A 24,225-nucleotide genomic window follows, 5' to 3' on the forward strand; every position below is an offset into this window, starting at 1 on the left:
GCTAGAGAGGTCATAATTGTTTTGTTGTGGTTGATTTTGCTGCCGAGGTTGAGGAGGTTTATTGTAGATGTTTGCAGCATAAGCTTCAGGCTGTTCAATTACTTCAGATTGTTGCACAGAAGGGCAAAGGTCTGTGTGGTGGTCGGCAGAGGAGCATAAACCACAGAGTCTGGCGACAGGTGCAGATTTTTGATTCATGGCCAGTTGGGTTACCAGGTTAACCAAGGCATCTAGTTTACCTTCAAGCTTCTTAGTCTCGGCTGATGAAGATGAATTCGTGGCTACTTCATGCACGCCTCTAATGACAATAACATCACTTCTATCACTAAATTGCTGGGAGTTTGAAGCCATCTTCTCAATTAAATTTCTGGCTTCAGCAGGGGTCATGTCTCCAAGGGCTCCACCACTGGCAGCATCTATCATACTTCTCTCCATGTTACTGAGTCCTTCATAAAAATATTGGAGGAGAAACTGCTCAGAAATCTGGTGGTGAGGGCAACTGACACATAGTTTCTTAAATCTCTACCAGTATTCATATAAGCTCTCTCCACTGAGTTTTCTAATGCCTGAAATATCCTTTCTGATGGTCGTGGTCTTGGAAATAGGGAAAAGTTTTTCTAACAATACTCTCTTGAGGTCATCCCAGCTCGTGATGGACCTTGGAGCAAGGTAATATATCCAGTCCTTTGCCACTCCCTCTAAAGAATAAGGAAAGGCCTTCAGAAATATGTGATCCTCCTGGACATCTAGGGGTTTCATGGTGGAGCAGACAATATGGAATTCTTTCAGATGTTTGTGCGGGTCTTCACCTACAAGGCCATGAAACTTTGGAAGCAAATGGACCAGTCCAGTTTTAAGAACATTTGGGACATCCTCATCAGGGTATTGGATGCACAAGCTTTCGTAGGTGAAATCAGGTGCAGCCATTTCCCTTAGAGTCCTCTCATGGGGTGGAGGTTGTGCCATGTTCTCAGAATGTTCAAAATCAGAATGTTCAAAACTATAATGCTCAAAATCACCAATAATAGAATGCTCAGGATGCTCAAAAGGTACTAAATGATGTCTAACTAATCTATGAAATGTCCTATCTATCTCAGGATCAAAGGGTTGTAAGTTAGATGGATTGCCTCTAGTCATACACTCTATTCAGCATGCACAACTAGTTACCTTCTTATGCAAGTAATAGTGTAGGTTTGAACTACAACTACCATTAAATGATATCCAAATGACTTGAAATTTTGTGAGCAACCTTATAAAATGATGAGAAGATAGCACAAAAAATTTCAAACGAAAATTCAAATTCTAACTATAGAAGCTAAAAATGATAAGTTAAGAAAAATAAGAGAATAATACTTGGAAAATAAAAAACTTTTGGCAGAATCACAATTTTTGGAAGAAGCAGACCTCAGCCGACCTATGGTGGCTGCCACGGAATGGGAAATTTTTTTCTACCCCAAATACATATATAATAATAGCGATTCTGATAACCGGAGCAAAAGTTATGGCCGTTTGAAGTTTTGACAAAAATTAAATTTGCTATTTTTTTGGAACTTTCAAATCTGACTAAACTAAGGGCTCCAGCTATTTTTCTCAGAAAATATGGATCAAAATAAGTGACCACAAAAAAATTCAGCCAAAAATAAAAACTATAGCTACCAAAACAAAAAATCCCAATTAATTCAGCAAGTGTGGTCTCCAAAATCCGTCGCTAAGGGATTTCCACTACTACCTTGTTTTCCAGTTCAACAAAAGTGGTCGCTAAATCCTTCGCAAAACACTATTCACAGCAAAACACAAAAACTGAAACAGGGGAAGCGCTGAATAGAAAAACTAAAACAAAACACCACACTAAAAAAAATAGCAAGACACTAAACAACACTTAACGCAACACGAACACAACACTAACACAACACACGAAAGCATAAAACAACTAAACATAAAACACGAATTACTAGCTATTATGAACCTTTGGACACTGCTCCCTGGCAGCGGCGCCAAATTTGATCGAGGTCATGCCCGAATCAAATAAACATTAAAATGCAATAACTAGGAAGTGATCCTAGGTCATTTCCCAACGAGCAATGATAAACCAAATGTTCATAACAGATAGTAGGAAAATAGTAACGAATTAGGGGGGATTAGTCCTTTGAAATATTTTGTTCAAAGGGAAGAGGAAGAATCAAAAGAATTATCAGGTGGTTAGTCCTTTGAATCTTTTAGCAAGAGGGAAAAGGAAGAAAAGATAGCACACTTTTGTTTTCTGTAGAATTTCCACTTGCAGAAAAACAAAGTTTAGAAAGCTTTTTGGCAAAGAAAAAGCAATGGGCAATGGTTAGAGAAAGATTGTGAAAAAGGATTGTTTGGTAGAATATCATATATCTTGAAACGTGTGGCAAAGTCATGCTTTTATAGACTCTTCATGTTTGGTCAAAGAAATCATTGGAAGAGTTATGACTTTTGAGAAAACCATGTTAAGAGTTATAACTCTTAACTTTTTCTTCAAAACTATTCACTAGTAATCGATTACCACAATGGTGTAATCGATTACACAATGTATTTTATGAAAAGTTGTGACTCTTCACAATTGGATTTGAATTCCAACGTTCAGATTCACTTGTAATCGATTACTAATATAGTGTAACCGATTACACTATTTGAAAATCATTTTGGAACGTTACAAATCATTTGAAAACCAAATTGGTCACTGGTAATCAATTACTGCCAACTGTTAATCGATTACCAAGAGTAATCACTCTGGTAACTTAGAAAATTTGAGAAAATTCTTTTGTAAAACAAAACTGTGCTATTTGGTTTTTGAAAAAATATTTTAATACTTATCCTATATGAAGTCTTGACTTGTTGCTTCTTGATTTCTTCTCTTGAATCTTGAATCTTGGATTTGATTCTTGGTGCTTGATCTTGAAATCTTGAATCAATCATTTGGGCTTTTGGCATCATCAAAATTGTTGTTCATCATCATGAAGCTCGCTTCTACAATCTCCCCCTTTTTGATGATGACAAACCTGAAATCAAGAAACGCATACAAGCTCTATCTTCTAATTGATCACTCACTTAATTCTCCCCCTTTGCTTTTGAGTTTAAGATTCACTTGAAATTAAGTTATTTAATTATATGAGTTCTTGATTTAATCCCAACTTTCTCTCCCCATTTGTGGCATCAACAAAAAGTCAAAGTGCGTATATAAACATAAAATCATACACAAACTCATAATCATCCAAGAATTTTAATCCATACAACAAGCAAGAAGGACAATAATTCATACATAAACTAAGCAAGGAAGATAATAATTCATCCATTAATCATAATAAAATGTCAGATAATTAGAAAGTCATCCAAGATAACCAAATTAAAACAACTAATTTAGAAAGTAATATACTAATAAGTGTTTCAAAACATAGCCAAATACACGGCTAGAAATTAAAATACTAATAATAATAGTAATGCCTAAATTGATGGTGGTGGTGGTGGTAAGTCAAAGCAATCGCGAATAAAGGTGACATCTCCTTCAACCTTTGTAATCCTTGAGTCCATCTCCTCGAATCGTGTGTCCACTTGATGTTCCAAAGAGTCAAACCTCTCACCAACATAGGTTTGAAGTCCGTCAAACCTGTCCAAAATACTTTGAAGGAGAGAAGAATCCTCTCCAGCTGGTAAGTGTCCTTCTTCATCATTTGGTTGAGCATCCTTTTTTACCCAAGAGTCGTCACGCTCTTTGCGGTAACCAAAGGAGGCAAGCACAACAGCACTGATCAAGAAAGATCTCTTGATTGGAACATAAGGTTCAGAATCAAGAGGGATGTTAAAATGTTGAAGGAACAAAGTAACTAAGTAAGGATAGGGAAAAGGAGCATTTAATCGCAATGCCTTATGCATGTGATATGGGACTAGATGTGCCCAATCAATTTGTCGGCCGGTATGAAAGGCCCACATGACTATTAGTCTTCTTCAGAAACCTATGCAAGGTTTGAAGATGTAGGGAGTGGGATACGAAAAATTAGATAATGAAGGATGCGGCTTTCAAGAGCCAATGAAATGGCAAGCAGCCTTCTGATCATATCCACTTGGTTGGTGCAAATCAACTGGCGGACATCATGCACAGAAAAATCAAATTTCCAATCATCATCCAATGCACCTTCAATTGGTACACCTTCGCTAGACAATTGGGTCAAATCATAGAAGAGGGATTGATAAATGAACATCTTTATCCCAAAGACCTCAGAAATCAAGGTACTCTCTTGAATTTCAAGATTAGAATAAAAAGCTTTTACTAATTCAGAATACACAGGAAGTTTTAAAGACATAAAGGGAATGAGATTTGAGTTCTGAAATGCTTGAATGCACTCGAAACTCTCATCAGAAAAGAAATCCATATCTATGAACTTAGGGTCAATGATAGAACAAGAGGAGAAGAGGTTTATGTACTTTGTACGTTGTTCTTTCGATGAGAACAATGAGGAGGAGGAAATGGAGGAAGGAATTGGAGTATCCTGAGCCTCGGAGTGCCGTTGGCTTCTACTCAAAGAACCCTTGCGCTTCTTCGATGGTTTCACCATTTGAGAGACTTATTTGAAATTTCAATCAGTTGAAATGAAAGAGGATAAAAAAGATGAATTTTGGGCTTTGTAGGACGTGATTTGGATAAGAAATGAGTGAGTTGTGGCAGAAAGAAAAATTGGGAATGAGGGTTTCGCGAGAGAGACGAAGTTGGAGTTTTGTGAATTCTGAAATTTGAATTTATAAGCAGCAGAGACGCGTTGTAATCGATTACACATTGTGGTAATCGATTACAGAGAACATTTTAACAGAACTAAATGCTAAATGAACTTTTAGGATGAAAGGATTTGAAAGGGGGTCAAAATACTTTATATCTAATAACTCTTATATGAAAATAAATATATATAACATAATAGATTTTTGAAAAACTTTATGAATGACTTTTAAGCAAGTAATTCACATATCATACTAAAAATCATGCAAGAATCATAGGCATTATCAAGTATTTGTTTTAATAATAAACTTCATGCTTCGAGAAGGAAAATAACTAAATCAAACATATAAGCACATACTCATAATAGCAATCAATCAAGACAAAAAAATAAAATTTTGTTAGTCATCATATAACAAGTTAATTGAAAGGAAAGTTTCAACCAACTTAATTTAAAAGAGAATGGTTTTGATGTTACCTTTTTCATGATTTAAGTGCCTAGCTCTTCAAAGATGGAAGTCAGACTTTTGCTTTTTGCTTAATCTTCTTGAGAGATGTTCTCATCGCTCTCATAGTCCTTGGATAGAAGGTTGATCTCCTTCTTCGAACCATCAGATGAGTCATTATCATCCCATGCAATATATGCCTTCATGGATCTTCTTTCTTCATGACTTTTCTTCTCATTCTTCTCAGGCCATTGCTCGTCTGAGGGGCAATTTTCTTTGATGTGACCAAGTTGGTTGCACTTGTAGCATCTAAGAGTTGGAGAGTCTTCTTGGAATCCTTTTCCATGGTTGAAATTTTGACGCCTCTCGATTCTTCTCTTCTTGACAAATTTGTGAAACTTCTTCAAAAGATTGAGAAGTCTTCTTCATCTTTTGATTCTTCATCTTCATTTTCTTCTTGTATTGATGAGGAGGCTTTTAGTGCTATGCTTCGTTTCCTCTTGTCGATTTCTTCATTTTGATTTAGTTGTTGGAGTTCCATCTCATGTTCCTGTAATTTGCCAAAAAGAGTGGCAAGAGACATAGAAGAAAGATCTTTACTTTCAAAAATGGTAGTTACCTTGGGCTTCCATTCCCTACTTAAGCATCTCAAAACTTTATTAATTAAATCTTCATTAGGAAAGATTTTTCCTAAGGAGGCAAGGTGATTAACTATGTGTGTGAATCTTTTATGCATGCTTTGAATGTTCTCATTTGTGTTCATCCTAAAGAGTTCATATTCATGGGTCAATATATTAATCCTAGATCTCTTAACATCAGTGGTGCCTTCATGTGTGAGTTGTAGTGTATCCCATATCTCCTTTGCATTTGGACAGTTTGAAACTCTAAAATATTCATCTGCTCCTAGAGCAGAAGTAATAATGTTTTTGGCTTTAAGATTATGTTGGACTCTTCTTCTATCTTCTTCAGACCATTTATCTCTAGGTTTTTTTGTTGTTGTGCCTATGCTTGCATCTACTATGATGGGTACATAAGGTCCTATTTCTATTGCTTCCCAAATGTTTAAATCTATGGCTTCAATAAAGATTTGCATTCGGGTTTTCCAATAGTGGTGACCCTCACCATTAAAGATAGGTGGCATATGGATGGAGTTTCCTTCGGGAAACAGAGAATTTGAGGAGGCCATGAATCTTGAAGTTGTAAAACTTTTCTCAAGATACCTGCTCCGATACCACTTGTTGGATCAAGTGGCCTCGGAATAATTAAGAAGGGGGGGTTGAATTAATTATGAACGTGTCTTGACTAATTAAAAATTTATCCTTCTTAATATTACTAGATTCAATTAGGCTTTACTACTAAGTTATGGGAAAGTAAAGAACAGAAACAATAACTTAGACAAAAGTAAAGAAAAAATAAAAAGTGCACAGCGGAAAGATAAAAAGTGTAGGGAAGAAGAAGACAAACACAAGATTTATACTGGTTCGGCAACAACCCGTGCCTACATCCAGTCCCCAAGCAATCACCGGTTCTTGAGATTTCCAATAACCTTGTAAAATCCTTTACAAGCAAAGATCCACAAGGGATGTACCCTCCCTTGTTCTCTTTGAACAACCAAGTGGATGTATGCTCCACTTGAACTGATCCACAAGAGATGTACCCTCTCTTGTTCTCAGTATTACAATCCAATTAGATGTATGCCCTACTTGTACCACAAAGGATGTACCCTCCAATGTGTTAAGACAAAGAATTCTTAGGCGGTTAGTCCCTTGAATCTTTGTAAGGGGAAACAAAAGATATCTCAGGCGGTTAGTCCTTTGAAATCTTTTGTTTAAAGGGAAGAGGAAGAATCAAAAGAATTCTCAGGTGGTTAGTCCTTTGAATCTTTTGGCAAGAGGGAGAAGGAAGAAAAGATAGCGCACTTTTGTTTTCTATAGAATTTCCACTTGCAGAAAACAAAGTTTTGAAAACAAAGTTTAGAAAGCTTTTTGGCAAAGAAAAAGCAATGGGCAATGGCTAGAGAAAGATTGTGAAAAAAGATTGTTTGGAAGAATATCATATATCTTGAAATGTGTGCCAAAGTCATGCTTTTATAGACTCTTCATGTCTGGTCAAAGAAATCATTGGAAGAGTTATGACTTTTGAGAAAACCATGTTAAGAGTTATAACTCTTAACTTTTTCTTCAAAACTATTCACTGGTAATCGATTACCATAATGGTGTAATCGATTACACAATGGATTTTATGAAAAGTTGTGACTCTTCACAATTGGATTTGAATTCCAACGTTCAGATTCACTTGTAATCGATTACTAATATAGTGTAATTGATTACACTATTTGAAAATCATTTTGGAACGTTACAAATCATTTGAAAACATTTTGAAAACCAAACTGGTCACTGGTAATCGATTACCAGAGAGTAATCACTCTGGTAACTTAGAAAATTTGAGAAAATTCTTTTGTAAAACAAAACTGTGCTATTTGGTTTTTGAAAAAATCTTTTAATACTTATCCTATATGAAGTCTTGACTTGTTACTTCTTGATTTCTTCTCTTGAATCTTGAATCTTGGATTGGATTCTTGATGCTTGATCTTGAAATCTTGAATCAATCATTTGGGCTTTTGGCATCATCAAAATTGTTGTTCATCATCATGAAGCTTGCTTCTACATATTATTAGGGTACCCTCCCTACACTATGAAGCCCTGAATACAAGGCCCAAAAATAATGAAACCCTAATCTAATATGTACAAAGATAAGTGAGCTCATACTTAGCCCATGGGCTCAAAATCTACGCTAAGGCTCATGAGAACCCTAAGGCCTTCTCCTACATCTTTGGCCCAATCTTCTTGGAGTCTTTTATCCAATGCCCTTGGGGGGTAGGAAGGCATTAGAGAGGGAGAGGGAGAAGTTAGGTAACCTTGCAATAAGCAATGTTGTCACATTCGAAAGTTAAGTGACCATTTGCTTTGTCAACTGCTTCAGGGCTCCTCCACCATCACTCCTCTTTTAACAAAAAGCAAAATGGTTAGCAATTGTAAACTAATATGTTCTTTACCCAGGACATTTGTAAAAAAAAAAAAAAACCAATAAAAAAGAGCATTATGTTGTCATATTTTGAAATATATTTTTAATTTATATATTCCTTTCCCCTAAGATTACATATTTATGTTTTTAAATATGTGAATATTCAAATTCATATTTTGCTAGAAAATGAATGAAATCCATCCAAGTAATTAAGTACCTAGTAAAAATAAATAGTAATGAAATTTGGTCATTGATCATTGGCAGCATCATGACAAGTCTTCAACATGCTAACTAATGGAGTTGAATTGTTAGCACAAGCAAAACTTGCATTAGCACTAGTGAGAAAATGGTTCATCAAAACCAATGACCTTGATTTTGTGTTCATAATTGATGATTCACCATGATTTGGACAAGAACCACCTTTCATTCCATCGTGTCCATCTGAAATTTAATAAATTTCACACAAGATAATGTAATTGGAATTGACTCTCTATAATATGTTGATAATTATTATTAAGATAATAGATTCTTTAATAAGTCCTTCAAAAGTATAGTGCTAGCCATGAAACTAATGGCTGGTACAACCACTCTATTGTCCACTTCTAATAAACGTGATTGACCCAGTTCTAGATCATCTTTTGGAATTGTATAACTGTCTAAAACCTATCGATCAAATCAATCCTCCAATATCTTAACATAAGAACTAATTTGGAACAAAATATACGAATTATGATGAAATTTTCATTATTAAACTATCAATATGTTTAGGATTAAGTTCTTATTTAAAGTATATTAATCTTACATTGGCTTTCTACCACGTATTTCCATTTGTCAGCAATGCCCTCAGAATGTTCTTTAGATGATTTAGAGGTGAAAATGACCAAGTGTTGATTCCATTGAGCCATGTCATCCATGGATGGGCAATCATCACTACTTTTAGGCATTTTAGATACTGGGAACCAATACTTGCTTATCCTAGAAGCATTAAATACCTTGGTAAGCCCATGGGGAGATGTCACATAGTCATCAATGAAGATGGTCACAATTTCAAATGGATTTGCTTCCTTAAATGATTGGATGTCTTTAAGCACATTTATAGCAAGTTTCTGGCATGTTATACATGCAAGTGGAGAAGAAAATTAGAGCTTGCACCACTTCACTAAAAATTAATATCAATTGAAATTCTGATACCGATGACAGATGTCGTACCGGATGTCACGACATCACGCTTCAGAACATGCAGATTATATTTGACAGTATGAACAGATTAAACAAGTAAATAACACAAGAGAATTGTTAACCCAGTTCGGTGCAACGTCACCTACATCTGGGGGCTACCAAGCCAGGGAGGAAATCCACTAAAATAGTGTTAGTTCGAAGATCTAACAGCCACTGTTTACAACCTTCTCACCTAACCACTACCCGTGCAACCTCTACCTAAGAGTCACTCTTAGATATGAGAACCCCTCTCACTCCCTCTCAATCACTCTCCCGTGTTTACAAATAAATCAAAGACACACCAGAGATTGCTCTCTGAACAAAAGAGATCAACTCTACACACTCAGGTCCAACACTTGATGTTAGGGTAACATCAAGGTGGCTCACAAAACACTCAAGTCCCAAAACTCACAAAATAACTCTTCAATCCCAGACTTGGTACAGAAACTCGTGCAGCCTTCATGTTTATATAGCAGTGTGCGTATCTGGGCTGCAACAACTTGCGCTGGATAAGATCTATCATTCTCCTGAAAATCTGCACTTAAAGATCTAAAAGATAAAGTTTGATCTTTTAGTTTTTATCTTTAATCTTTAATCCCTGAACGAACTATTCAAGTTTGTAATTCGAACTTTAATTATCTTTTAATTCGTTCCTAAAGATAGATCGCCAAATCTGTTGCTAACTGCACATTAATCTGTTAAAGATATAACAGATTTATGTGTCCAGTATTTTCGGGCAGGATGTCCTGGACATTGTATCCGACATCGTGGATCCTGCAGCTTTAATTCTTCATTTGACATTTTATCTTGCCTTGTGCATTGTGGAGCCCAATCTGATTCCTTGACATAACGTTGGACATCATGTGCAGCAACTCCAGCTTTCCTTCATTGTCTAAGTGCTTATGTTTTAACAAAATTTTAGCCAATCTTTTAAAACTCAGTAGAGCTAAGCACTAACAATCTCCCCCTTTGGCAAATTTTGTCTAAAACATACTTAGACACTTCCTGAGCAGGTACGAGCAGTTATGCAAGTGGGATCAGCAACTTTCATTATCAGAGTAATCAAGCACAGCGGTATCTGTAGTGGCGACAGCAAAATTCTGCAAGTTGCAAGTCGTTTCCAGGATGTCAAGACATCTCACGTGACATCAGCTTTCTGCTCCCCCTGTCTCCATGCTTCTACTGCTGTGAAGCAGTTCACTGCGGCAGCTTCTATCAGCTACTAGTTTTAGTAGCTTACAACACTCATCATCAGCAGCAGTAGTATAAATACTACTCCATCATATAACTACTACTCCCCCTCAAAGTCATCAATCATGCATAATATAATATCCTACTACTCACTGCTGCTCAACATCATACATCATATATACTACTCCCCCTTTTTAGATAGAATTTGGCAAAAGTAGAATGCATGAAATTAATGTGCAAATATTACAGACCAATAACTAGTAAAAGTAAAAGCAAAAATAAAGTTCTGATGGTCATGGGGTGGCTTCAGAATCATCATCATCTGATTCTGTATCCTCTGCTGCATCTTCCTCTTCCTCAGCTGCTTCTTCTTCTTCCTCAGCTGCTTCACCATCATCAATGCCACTGTCTGAGAGTCTTTTGATCAGGCGTTCCAGCTCCATTTTCTTCTCTGTGGTGGCTTTGATGGTTGCTTCCAGCACCTTGCATGTGTCCTTGAGTTCAGCAATCAAAGCATCCTTGGACACAGCACCTGAAGCAGCAGCTTTCCCTGATGTCGAGACAATGTCTGGGACATGTGTCCCCTCAAACAGTTTGTAATGCAGGGATAGAGCAGATTCTCTCTTCTTCACAGAGTCAATGTTGTTTAAGATATTGGGATGTTGACTCAACATAATGCCACACAATACAGTTGGGAAGGCAATGGGTAATTTGACAGCAAAAGATTCTGAATGCTTAACAGTTTGATCAAAAATATAGTTTCCAAAATTAAATTTGGACTTGGTTCCAACAGCATACAGAAATTTACCCAAACCTGTGGCAACAGTGGAAGTATGATTGGTGGGTACCCAGTTTGCAGTGCCAATCCTATGCAGGATTGCATACTTCACACTTAGCTTCCCTGCAGAAAGCTTCCCTTTCTTTGGCCAATGCTGGACTTGTTTGGCAGTGATTTCCTTGGCAATTTGATGCTCAGAAACAGCAATATCCACCACTCCTTCAGTTGGTCTGCCCAGGTATTTGTTGATTACAGCAGGGGAGAATCTAACACATTTTCCTCTGACAAACACTTTCTGATACTCATCACTCTTTCTGTTTGTTATGTCAGAGGGAATGTTGACAATGAATTCCCTGACTAGACTTTCATAGCAATCTCCCAACTTGGTGACAGTTTTCAGCAGTCCAGCAGCCTTGATGAGGTCCATGATCTCCTTGCAATCCAAGGCATCTCTTCCCAGTTCTCTTTCTAAGGCAAGTCTGCGTTGATATACAAATTTCCACCTTTCAACATTGCCAATGGAGTGGAATGAGATGTTGTCCAATGGTGCATCAGGGACATTTCCAGGCACCTTTTTCCCTGATTTCTTGGCCCTCTTGATGTCGGGAACATCTAGTTCGACATCATCATCAGAGTCAGATGAGGAAATTTCTTTCCTCTTCTTGGAAGGGATTGCAACTTTGCTCCATCTGGATGTGGTAGGAGTGATTGGAGTGCTCTTCTTCTGTGCCATAGTTTTGATTCGTCCAGACCTAGTAATGGGGGTTTTTCCCTTTCTGCTTTGTAATCTTTCTGCAATGCCAGGTGCCAACTTGTTGGCAATGGGTTCCTCATCAGATTCTACTTCTTCTAGGTCAATGAGGTCACCTGGAGCAGGTTCTGGTGCCCTTGGTGCAGGGGTCTCCTCTGTGGCTTGATCCTCTTCCTCTGTTGATTCCTCTTTACTGGATGAAGAGAGGGCTTCAGCATTTGGGGTGGAAGATGTTGGAACATCTTTATCAGCATCAGGGACAGAAGCATTTTTCAGAATGCTACTCACAATACTGCGGATCTTCTTATCCATCTCCGTGTCTACTTCCCTAGGACTTGTTGCAAGGCTAGGGTTTTCAGAAATCTTCACTCCCTGTTGTCTTTTGGGGACCAGTTTCTCAGGAACAGGGGCTTGACCAGGAATCATTTGTATGGGTTGGATATTGAAATCAGGTTGTTCCTGGTTTGATGGTGCTTTGGTGGATGATGGAGATGATGGTACAGATGGTGAACCAGGAGATGAAGTTTCTTTTGGTGAGGTAGCCATGGAGAAGCAGAGCCTTTGGAGTGGTTTCGTGAATCTCTGAGAGGTGTTGGGGAATGCTGATGAAAACGAGATTACCACGAAATTATGAGTTTGAATGAGGAATGTAGAGGGACGTGTGAAGCAACGGTCGAATTTGTTTTGGCCCAGTAGTGAACGCGCTATTAACGTTTGAGCACGTTCAGATAAAAGTAATTGCTATAAATCCTCTAGCAGACAAATGCCCAGCTTGCCCCTCAGTTTTTCAAACTGATTTGCATCCAATGCCTTTGTGAAAATATCTGCTATTTGTTCCTCAGTGTCAACATGCTCCAGTGTGATAACTTTATCATCAACAAGATCTCTAATATAGTGATGTCTAATGTCAATGTGCTTGGTTCTGCTGTGTTGAACAGGATTTTTAGAAATATTAATAGCACTCAAGTTGTCACAGTACAATGTCATGACATCTTGTTCGACATTGTACTCCTTAAGCATCTGCTTCATCCAAACTAGTTGTGAACAGCTGCTTCCTGCTGCAATATACTCTGCTTCTGCAGTAGATAGGGACACACAGTTCTGCTTCTTGCTGAACCATGAAATAAGATTGTTGCCCAAATAGAAACATCCACCAGAAGTGCTTTTTCTGTCATCTGCACTTCCAGCCCAATCAGCATCACAATATCCGACCAGCATTGAATCTGAACAATGACAGTACATAATCCCATAGTCACTGGTGCCATTTACATATTTCAGAATTCTCTTTACTTGAGTCAAGTGACTTATCTTGGGATTGGCTTGATATCTTGCACAAACACCTACTGCAAAGGTGATGTCAGGTCTGCTTGCTGTTAAATATAGTAAGCTCCCAATCATGCTTCTGTACAGACTTTGATCAACACTGGTGCCAGCTTCATCTTTTGACAGCTTCAAGTGAGTAGGTGCAGGTGTTCTTTTATGGCTGGCATTTTCCATCCCGAACTTCTTGACAATGTTCTTTGCATACTTGCTTTGTGAGAGGAATATGGAGTCTTCCATCTGCTTCACTTGGAGTCCCAGAAAATAAGTCAGCTCTCCAACAAGACTCATCTCAAATTCAGATTGCATCTGTTGGACAAAATGTCGAAGCATCTCATTCGACATCCCTCCAAACACAATGTCATCAACATATATCTGTGCTATCATCAAGTTTTCAGCATCTTGTTTGACAAAGAGAGTCTTGTCAATTCCTCCCTTCCTATACCCTTGCTGAGTAAGGAACTCTGTTAGCCTTTCATACCAAGCTCTTGGAGCTTGCTTCAATCCATAGAGAGCCTTCTTGAGCCTGTATACGTGATCTGGATGAGTTGGATCTACAAATCCCTTTGGCTGCTCCACATAGGCTTCTTCATTCAGGTATCCATTCAGAAACGCGCTCTTCACATCCATCTGGTACAGCTTGAATTTGAGGATGCAAGCTACACCAAGTAACAATCTGATGGACTCAAGTCTAGCAACAGGGGCGAAAGTTTCATTAAAGTCTACACCTTCAATCTGAGTGTAGCCTTGAGCAACAAGTCTGGCCTTGTTTCTGGTTATAACACCTTCTTCATTGGTTTTGTTCTTGAAGATCCACTTGGTGCCAATCACATTAGTTCCCTCGGGTCTAGGAACTAGCTCCCAAACTTCATTCCTTTTGAATTGCTCCAATTCTTCTTGCATAGCATTGATCCAGAACTCATCAGTCAGTGCCTCTTTCACATTCTTGGGCTCAATTTTGGAGACAAAACATGAATTGGAGACAATCTCAATCTCCCTTGATCTTGTAGTGACTCCTCTGTTTGGATCTCCTATAATCAGCTCCTTGGGGTGCATCTTCTGGATTCTAATGGAGGGACTCTTGTCAGGTTGATTGATGTTTGGTTCATCTGTAGCAGAATCAGAGTTTTCTGCATTTTCTGCACTTTTAGCTGTATCTGCTACATTGTCTCCCGATGTTCTGACATCTTCTTCGACATCCTTCTTTCTTACTGGAGTTAGATCATCAACAACCACATTGATGGATTCCATCACAGTTCTGGTTCTGGAATTGAGTACTCTATATGCTCTGCTGTTTGTGGAGTATCCCAAGAATATTCCTGCATCACTCTTGGGATCCATCTTTCTCCTTTGCTCTCTATCTGCCAAAATGTAACATGGACATCCAAAGATGTGGAAGTGCTTGACAGTTGGCTTCCTCCCTTTCCAGATTTCATACAGTGTGGTCGGAGTCCCTCTTCTAAGTGTGACTCTGTTGTGGATATAGCATGCTGTGTTCATGGCTTCAGCCCAGAGATTATAGGGAAGTTCCTTGGCATGAAGCATGACCCTAGCAGCTTCCTGCAAAGTCCTGTTTTTCCTTTCAACTATGCCATTTTGTTGTGGTGTAATGGCTGCAGAGAACTCATGAGTGATGCCTTCAGATGTGCAGAATTCAGTAAACTTGCTGTTTTCAAACTCTCTGCCATGGTCACTCCTAATTCTCTTGATGACACAGTCTTTTTCTCTTTGAAGTCTTAGACTCAACTCTTTGAATACTTCAAAGGTGTCTGATTTCTCTCTGATAAAGTTGACCCAGGTAAATCTGGAGAAATCATCCACAACAACATAGGCATACCTCTTTCCTCCAAGGCTTTCAACTTGCATGGGCCCCATCAAGTCCATGTGAAGTAGTTCCAGCACCCTGGAAGTGGTCTGATGTTGAAGCTTCTGGTGGGACATCTTGACTTGCTTTCCAATCTGACATTCACCACAGATTCTGCCTTCTTCTATTTTCAGATTGGGAATGCCTCTAACAGCACCTTTGTCAATGATTTTCTTCATGCCTCTTAAGTGCAGATGTCCAAATCTTTGATGCCATATTTTGACTTCATCTTCTTTGGAGGATAGACATGTGGAGGAGTAACTGGTTTCTTGAGGTGTCCATAGGTAACAGTTGTCCTTTGATCTGCTGCCCTTCATTAGAACTTCACTCTTCTCATTTGTCACCAAGCATTCTGACTTTGTGAAGTTTACATTGAATCCTTCATCACACAACTGACTGATGCTGATCAAGTTTGCAGTCAGTCCCTTCACCAGCAGTACTTTGTTCAGACTAGGAAGTCCATCATGGACTAGCTTTCCCATTCCAGTGATCTTTCCTTTAGAGCCATCTCCAAATGTCACATAGCTAGTGGAGCAGGGCTCAATGTTCACCAGGAATTCTTTAACTCCTGTCATGTGTCTGGAACAGCCGCTATCTAGGTACCAATCTTCCTTAGCTGATGCTCTAAGTGAAGTATGAACAACAAGACTGACAATCTTGTGTTTTGGAACCCACATCATCTTCCTTCTGTTGCTGCTACTTTGAGTTCCATGATGTGGATGGCCATGTAGATGATAGCAAAAGGGCTTTATGTGACCATACTTGCCACAGTAGTGACACCTCCACTTCTTTCTTTTGCTCCTTTTCTGCTTCGTTCCATGATGTCGAGACCGATGTTGTGACATCGTGGCTCCAGTGCTGTTTTTGGCAGGCACAAATTCTGTCATGGTTATTCTGCCAGCAGATTTATGATTAAACCCAAGTCCTCTCTGGTTTCCAACATTCTTCCCAAGCTGTAGCACCTCATCAAGCATATCTGAGCCTTTATTCAGCATCTTTATTGATTTTGTCATGTTTTCCAGTTTAGAGTTCAGAAAACCAATTTCTCCTTTAAGCTCAGAGATTTCCTCTTCATGTGCCTCCTTCTCAGCCTCCAGATTTGCAATGACCTTCTTCAGTTGTGCTTCTTGCTGAAGAATCTTCTCACTTTTGATGCATAGTTTTCTATAGGATATAGCAAGCTCATCAAAAGTGATTTCAATATCACTTGAATCTTCATCAGATTCAAATCTCCCAGTGAGTGCATTCACATCTCTGTCAGAATCACTTTCTTGTTCACTCTCTGTATCATCAGACCGACATACAGAAAGTCCTTTCCTCTGCTTCTTGAGATGGGTGGGACATTCAGCTTTGATGTGCCCATAGCCTTCACACCCATGGCATTGAATTTCTTTGCTGTGACTGGGCTTTTCATCTGACTTTTTGTGGTGTTCACTACCTTTCCTGATGTCGAAAGGGATGTTCCGGACATGTGGTTTCTGCCTCCTGTCCATTCTGTTCAGCACTTTGTTGAACTGTTTTCCAAGAAGCACAACTGCGTTTGTCAGACCTTCATCAGTATCCAGGTCATACTCATCTTCTTCTCCTTCATCATTGGACACGAACGCCAGGTTCTTGCTCTTCTTTTCAGTCTTATCCGAGAGTCCTAGCTCAAAGGTTTGAAGGGAACCAATGAGTTCATCTACTCTCATGTTGCAAATGTCTTGGGCCTCCTCTATTGCAGTGACTTTCATGTCAAATCTCTTAGGCAAAGATCTGAGGATCTTTCTCACCAGCTTTTCATCTGTCATCCTTTCTCCCAAGGCAGTGCAAGCATTGGCAATTTCAAGAATGTTCATGTGGAAGTCATGAATACACTCTTCCTCCTTCATCTTCAGATTTTCGAATTTTGTAGCCAATAGTTGCAATCTGGACATCTTCACTTTGGAGGTTCCTTCATGAGTGGTTTTCAGGATCTCCCATGCATCCTTGGCCACTGTGCATATGTTGATCAGTCTGAAGATATTCTTGTCAACTCCATTGAATAGGGCATTCAAGGCTTTGGAGTTTCCAAGTGCCAATTCGTCTTCTTCTTTTGTCCAGTCTTCTTCTGGCTTCAATCCATCAGTGGGCTTTCCTTCTGTGTCCAGCATCTTGGGATGTTCCCAACCTTTGATGACAGCTTTCCAGGTTCTGCTATCCAGTGATTTGAGGAAGGCCACCATCCTTGCTTTCCAGTATTCATAGTTGGTTCCATCCAGAATTGGTGGTCTGTTCACTGGTCCTCCTTCTTTCTCCATGTTCATCAGAATTTATCTCCCTAGATCTCACTCAGTGATTTCGAGTGCCCGCTCTGATACCAATTGAAATTCTGATACCGATGACAGATGTCGTACCGGATGTCACGACATCACGCTTCAGAACATGCAGATTATATTTGACAGTATGAACAGATTAAACAAGTAAATAACACAAGAGAATTGTTAACCCAGTTCGGTGCAACGTCACCTACATCTGGGGGCTACCAAGCCAGGGAGGAAATCCACTAAAATAGTGTTAGTTCGAAGATCTAACAGCCACTGTTTACAACCTTCTCACCTAACCACTACCCGTGCAACCTCTACCTAAGAGCCACTCTTAGATATGAGAACCCCTCTCACTCCCTCTCAATCACTCTCCTGTGTTTACAAATAAATCAAAGACACACCAGAGATTGCTCTCTGAACAAAAGAGATCAACTCTACACACTCAGGTCCAACACTTGATGTTAGGGTAACATCAAGGTGGCTCACAAAACACTCAAGTCCCAAAACTCACAAAATAACTCTTCAATCCCGGACTTGGTACAGAGAAAACTCGTGCAGCCTTCATGTTTATATAGCAGTGTGCGTATCTGGGCTGCAACAACTTGCGCTGGATAAGATCTATCATTCTCCTGAAAATCTGCACTTAAAGATCTAAAAGATAAAGTTTGATCTTTTAGTTTTTATCTTTAATCTTTAATCCCTGAACGAACTATTCAAGTTTGTAATTCGAACTTTAATTATCTTTTAATTCGTTCCTAAAGATAGATCGCCAAATCTGTTGCTAACTGCACATTAATCTGTTAAAGATATAACAGATTTATGTGTCCAGTATTTTCGGGCAGGATGTCCTGGACATTGTATCCGACATCGTGGATCCTGCAGCTTTAATTCTTCATTTGACATTTTATCTTGCCTTGTGCATTGTGGAGCCCAATCTGATTCCTTGACATAACGTTGGACATCATGTGCAGCAACTCCAGCTTTCCTTCATTGTCTAAGTGCTTATGTTTTAACAAAATTTTAGCCAATCTTTTAAAACTCAGTAGAGCTAAGCACTAACATCAATTACAAATTTAGAATTAGAAGATGGGTAAGGCAAGACATGCACTTAGAAACGAAGTGACATCGTAACATTTGCCTCCAAAGGAATGACACAACCAAATATCATTTTTAAAGTCATACATATCTAACATAAGGCCTCGAACACCATTCTATACATAATGCAATGAAAATAAGGAGAAAATTAAAGAAAAGATGTTCCATATTCCTATAAACATTACATACATAATACAATGGACGTGTATATATATACCTAAAATTAAATCACATGTGCTTATAGATAGCACTGAAGATACTAGATGTTATTTTTTTAACTTGATTTATTAGTTAAAGTTTTCTTATTCAGTTAATATTACAAGTTTTTGGGTACATATATCTTTGGCATAGAACTAAAGTCTAATTTCTCAAGGTATAATAAATACATGTTTAAAGGGCATGATTATCATTTAACTTTATGCCACCATGTTGGAAGTTAATGCTTTAATTAGGGATAGTTCATTGAAGATTGTGATAATGTGGATAAAATACTACCAAAGTTAATGAACTATTTTATTTCAATCAGTTCAACTATTCTCTAGCTTCAATATGGTATTAGTGATTTATCTCATTCTTCATTACTTTTATACCATCAACCGCAAAATGTTCTAGGATTGTTCACATGGTTCTTCATTCCTTTCATCTGTTGAGTCAAAGAGATTGAAGCGATGAGTTCAACATTGTGTAATCGATTACCAAGTTTAGTAATCAATTAGAAAGTGTTAGAACAAACATCAAAACTCACTTCTCTTGAAATATTGGCAAGTTTTATCGAATTAACTGATTACCATGTTTTGTAATCGATTACCTAAGCCAATTTCAGCAGAAAGTTGTCTCTAAGGCTTTAGATAATTGATTAACAATTTAGTAATTGATTAGCTTACGTCTGGAAAGTTTAGGAGCTCTCTGTGTAATGGAATAATCAATTACCACATTTGATAATTGATTATTCTAGAACTGTAGAAGCTTGAGAAGCTCTTTATGAAATGATATAATCGATTACCCAAGTTTGTAATCGATTACCCTATTTTTGGAAATCCAAAACACAAAGGGATTTGAATGAGTTAACCGATTACCCATTTTGCTAATCGATTATATCTATTTTATGTGTTAAAACTATAAATACCCTCACTTGTTCTTTCTCATTAGTGACTCTTGTTGGTTCAATCTTATTTTTGAAAAACACTTTCTAAGAGTCATCTAAGGGAACCAACCTGCATTTCAACAAGAGTTTTATGATGATCAAGATTCATTCATTCTTTATCATTGTTTGAAGAAAAAAGGAAAAACTTGAAGATAATTGGATCCGCATATTCGGGTGTATTCAATCCTATTTCTCATTCTTTCTACCTTCTGACCTTGATTAGGGTTATCAAGGGTTTGTGTGAATTGATAGGGTTTCAACTCCTGATCCTTGTCTTGTATGGTTCAAGGGAAGAGTAGAATTTTAGACAATTGCATGTGCATAGTGGTTTTACTTGGTTTTCTATTAGTGGAAATTCTAAGTGGTCTTAGAACAACTGGATGTAAGTCCTCTTGAGGATTGAACTAGTATAAATTCTGAGTGTGATTCACTCTTTCTCTAAAGCTTTGTTTTGTTCATCAATCTTAGTAATGAAATTGATATGAAAGGGCCATAAAATTATGTTTTTCATAGATTTATGTATTCATTGTTTTCTTTGATTGAATATCTTTTATAACAATTTTTTGAGAAAACCTTGATTACCATGAAGGGTAAGATTTAATTTGATTTAAATAAGGATATGGTAAATATTTCAAAAATAATTTATTCAATCCCCCTTTCTAGATTCCCAGATATTCCAACAATTGGTATCTAGAGCTAGGGTCTTGAAAATTAATCAAGATTTTATGAAAACTCTTTGATATGGTTGAGAATTAAATACCATTTATGGAAGGTGTGTCCATTAACAAACCTCCACTCTTTTGTGGCATGAACTATCCCTTTTGGAAGTTTGAATGAAATTGTTTTGATGGAATATGTTAATAGAGGCATTTGGAATGCGGTGATAAATGGTTATACAATTCCAACCCAAGTTGTGGAAGGCAAAACTATAGAGAAACCCTATGAATCATGGTTTGTTGATGAAATTAGAAGAGCTGAATATGAATTTAAAGCCATGAATATCATTCACTTGTCCTTAAATTGTGATGAATTTTTCAGGGTGTTGGCATGTACTATGACGAAGGAGATGTGGGATCTAATACAAGTGACTCATGAAGGTACTTCAGAAGTTAGAAGAGCAAGGAAGAATTCTCTCATTCATGAGTATGGGACATTCCAAATGCAACAAGGAGAAACAATTGAAGATTCTCAAAAGAGGTTCACTCACATAGTAAATCATCTTAAGGGCCTTGGAAAAGTGTTTGAGAAAGAAGAGCTAGATGTAAAGATAATAAAGTCCTTCAATAGAACATGGAAACTAAAGGTCACGACAATCTCTGAGTCCAAAGATCTTACCTCCATCACACATGTAGAGCTATTTTGAAAATTAAAAGAGTATGCAATGGACATGACTAGGATGGATGAAGAGGAGGCTAAGGAGAAGAAAAGTAGAGGCTTAGTACTAAAATCCCCAATACCATCTACTGATAAGAGTGATGAAGAAAGTGTAGAAGGTTCTAAGAGTAAGAATCTAACATTGATTGTTAGAAAGTTCAAGAAGTTTTTGGAGAACAAGAATCCCAAAGGAAGATCCTTTCAGCACAATAAGAACTTTAAGAAGAATGACTTGACCTTCTCTAATTTTATTAGTTTCGAGTGTGGCAAATTGAGCCACATAAAATTTGAATGCTCCATCTTTCTAAATAAAAAAGGAGGAGAAAAAAAGACAAAAGGTCATAACAAGAAGAAAAAGGCTTACATAGCGTGGGAAGAGAATGCTTCTAGCACCTCAAGTGATTCAAGCAATGAAGAAGAGACAAATCTGTCTTATGGCGGATGATGAAGTTGAAAGCGCTATAAGTTCTTCTGATTTCAAAACTAAACTTGATGAAAACTATGATCAACTTTTAGATGCCTTGAATGAGATGCATGAAGAGGCTCAAAAGTTATCTCAAGCCAACAACTCTCTCAAGGGAAATTTGAGATGACATGTGGATAATATAGTAAGTTGTCAAAAAGAGTTATCTAGTTTGAAATTGAAAAATGAGGAACTTGAAAAGGTACTAGGAAACTCTTCTTGCAATGACAAAACTATCTCCACATCTTCTCACTCCTAATGTGAAATGTGAAAGGAACTTACATAGAAAAAATAAATATTTGTTAAAACCCTTGTCCAAATTCACAATGGGAAGATATAATCTAGATTCACTTCTTGCACAAAAAAATGCATGTTTAACAAAGTAGGAATTGACTATACAATTGACAAGAAACAAAAGTCTTTTAGAAATTTCTTCAACTTTGTCGAAGCGTCTAGCACCCATTTCACAACATATCACTATTGTATGCATAAGGGTCATTCATCTAAAAATTGTGTGATTAGGAGATATGGAGTTCCAAATGGGAGATATAGATAGAACCCTAAAGGAACTATAAAGGCTATTAACCAAAAAGGACCCATAATCTCCTAGGTACCTAAATCTACCCTCTAAATTGTTTTGAAGGTATTCCTTGAAGCCAATGAGCTTATGTGGTATTTGGATAATGGTTGTTCAAGGCATATGACGGTAGACAAGAGCAAAATTGTCTCTTTGAAAGCAAAGGAGGAAGGCTATGTAACCTATGGAGACAACAACAAAGGTATATAGAGTTTTCAATAAGAATTCATTAGAGATTGAAGTATATGTTTGTGTTGTATTTGATGAATCTATTCTCCAAAAGGAGGGAAAGGTGCATGTTTTTTATGATGATGTAAGGAGTCCAAGAAAAAAATTCTCCAAGGAGTGAAGAGGTGGTAAACAATCAACCTCAAAAAGGACCCTCATCATAACACAACTTTTTTCCCAAGGAATAGAGAACACCAAGGAATCTCTCTATTGACAACATCATCGGAGACATAGAAAAGGCAGCAACTACTAGGCACTCTTTAAATTTGTTTTGTGAGCATACTATATTTTTGTCTCAAGTAGAACCCTTGTCTGTAAAGAAGGCACTCAAAGATGAGTTTTGGATAATGTTCATGCATGAGGAGTTGAACCAATTTAAAAAGAATGATGTATGGGAATCAATACCTTATTCTAAAAATATGAACATCATTGGAACTAAATGGGTTTTCAAAAATAAATTGGATGAAAATGGTTTGATCACTAGGAATAAAGTAAGGCTACTAGCCAAGGGCTAGAACCAACAAGAGGGTATAGACTTTGGTGAAACCTATGCACTGGTAGCTAGACTAGAGGTTGTAAGATTGCTACTTTCTTATGCTTGTGTTATGCATTTCAAGTTATACCAAATGGATGTCAAAAGTGCTTGCTTATATAGATACACTGAAGAGGAAGTTTATGTTTCCCAACCTCTGGATTTTGAGGATCATAAAAATTCAAATCATGTATACAAGCTTAAGAAATCTATTTATGGACTTAAAACAAGCACCCAGGAAATGGTATGAGAGGCTTAGCAACTTCCTTCTTGAACAAAATTTTGAGAAAGAAAATTTTGATAAAAACTTCTCTCATTAACAAGTCCTCTTATAGCATTTTACTTGTGCAAGTTTATGTGGATGACATCATTTTTGGTTCCACTAACAAATCTCTTTGTGAAGATTTTGTGCACAAGATGTAGGGGGAGTTTGAAATGTCAATAATGAAGGAGTTAAATTACTTTCTTGGTCTCCAAGTGAAGCAAATGGACCATGGAACATTTCTCCAACAAAAAAATACTGCAAGGAACTTCTCAGGAAGTTTAAGATTGACAAAAGCAAGGATGCTACAACTCATATGGCTATTAATTTCAACCTTAGTGCAGATGAAAAAGGAAATTTTGTTGATCAAGAAAACTATATAGGTATCATTGGTTCCCTACTTTACTTGACTTCAAGTAGACTGAACATTATGTGTAGTGTTTGCGTGTGTGCATGCTATTAATCTAGTCCTAAGGAGTCTCACTTCTCTACTGTATAAAGGATCATGACTAGTGTTTAATGGAATGAAATTTTTTCTTCTTTGCCTTGTGTGCTATGCTTTCATTTATGGTTTTATTCTGATACACACTTTTTGGCTTTGTGATGCCAAAAGAGGGAGAAAGATATGACTAATTTGTGTATATACCTAGATGTTATGCTTTGAATAGATGCTACTAATAAGTTTGTCAAGCATGATGTAGAACAAGTACAAAGCAAAAGGAAAACATCAATACACATCATTTTGGTTTAGCATGACCAAAACCAAAAAGGGGAACATTGTTGAATCAAAGAGATTGAAGTCATGAAGACTAGTCGTAGGATCTTTTGGTTTTAATAATCTTACAATGCCAAACATGTTAGTTAAGATATGGCATTTGTATTGTATGTTTTTAGACTAGACATATTGAGTGTTTTAGACTTAGTTTTATTATCCATGATTAGTGGTA

General features: G+C 37.5%; 1 non-coding gene and 1 pseudogene across 1 annotated transcript; one reads left to right on the plus strand and one right to left on the minus strand.

The window, feature by feature from the left end:
* Positions 1–481: 481 nt before the first annotated feature.
* On the plus strand, positions 482–588 carry LOC113001736 (small nucleolar RNA R71). The gene has a single exon (XR_003267224.1). It is a non-coding gene; the product is annotated as a small nucleolar RNA R71 (small nucleolar RNA).
* Positions 589–8,080: 7,492 nt separating this feature from the next.
* The window catches only part of LOC100797279 (PI-PLC X domain-containing protein At5g67130-like), a 28,727-nt pseudogene continuing 12,582 nt past the window's right edge, over positions 8,081–24,225 (minus strand).

The sequence above is a fragment of the Glycine max genome, chromosome 5 (genome assembly GCF_000004515.6).
Source record: "Glycine max cultivar Williams 82 chromosome 5, Glycine_max_v4.0, whole genome shotgun sequence".
Taxonomy (NCBI): Eukaryota; Viridiplantae; Streptophyta; class Magnoliopsida; order Fabales; family Fabaceae; genus Glycine; species Glycine max.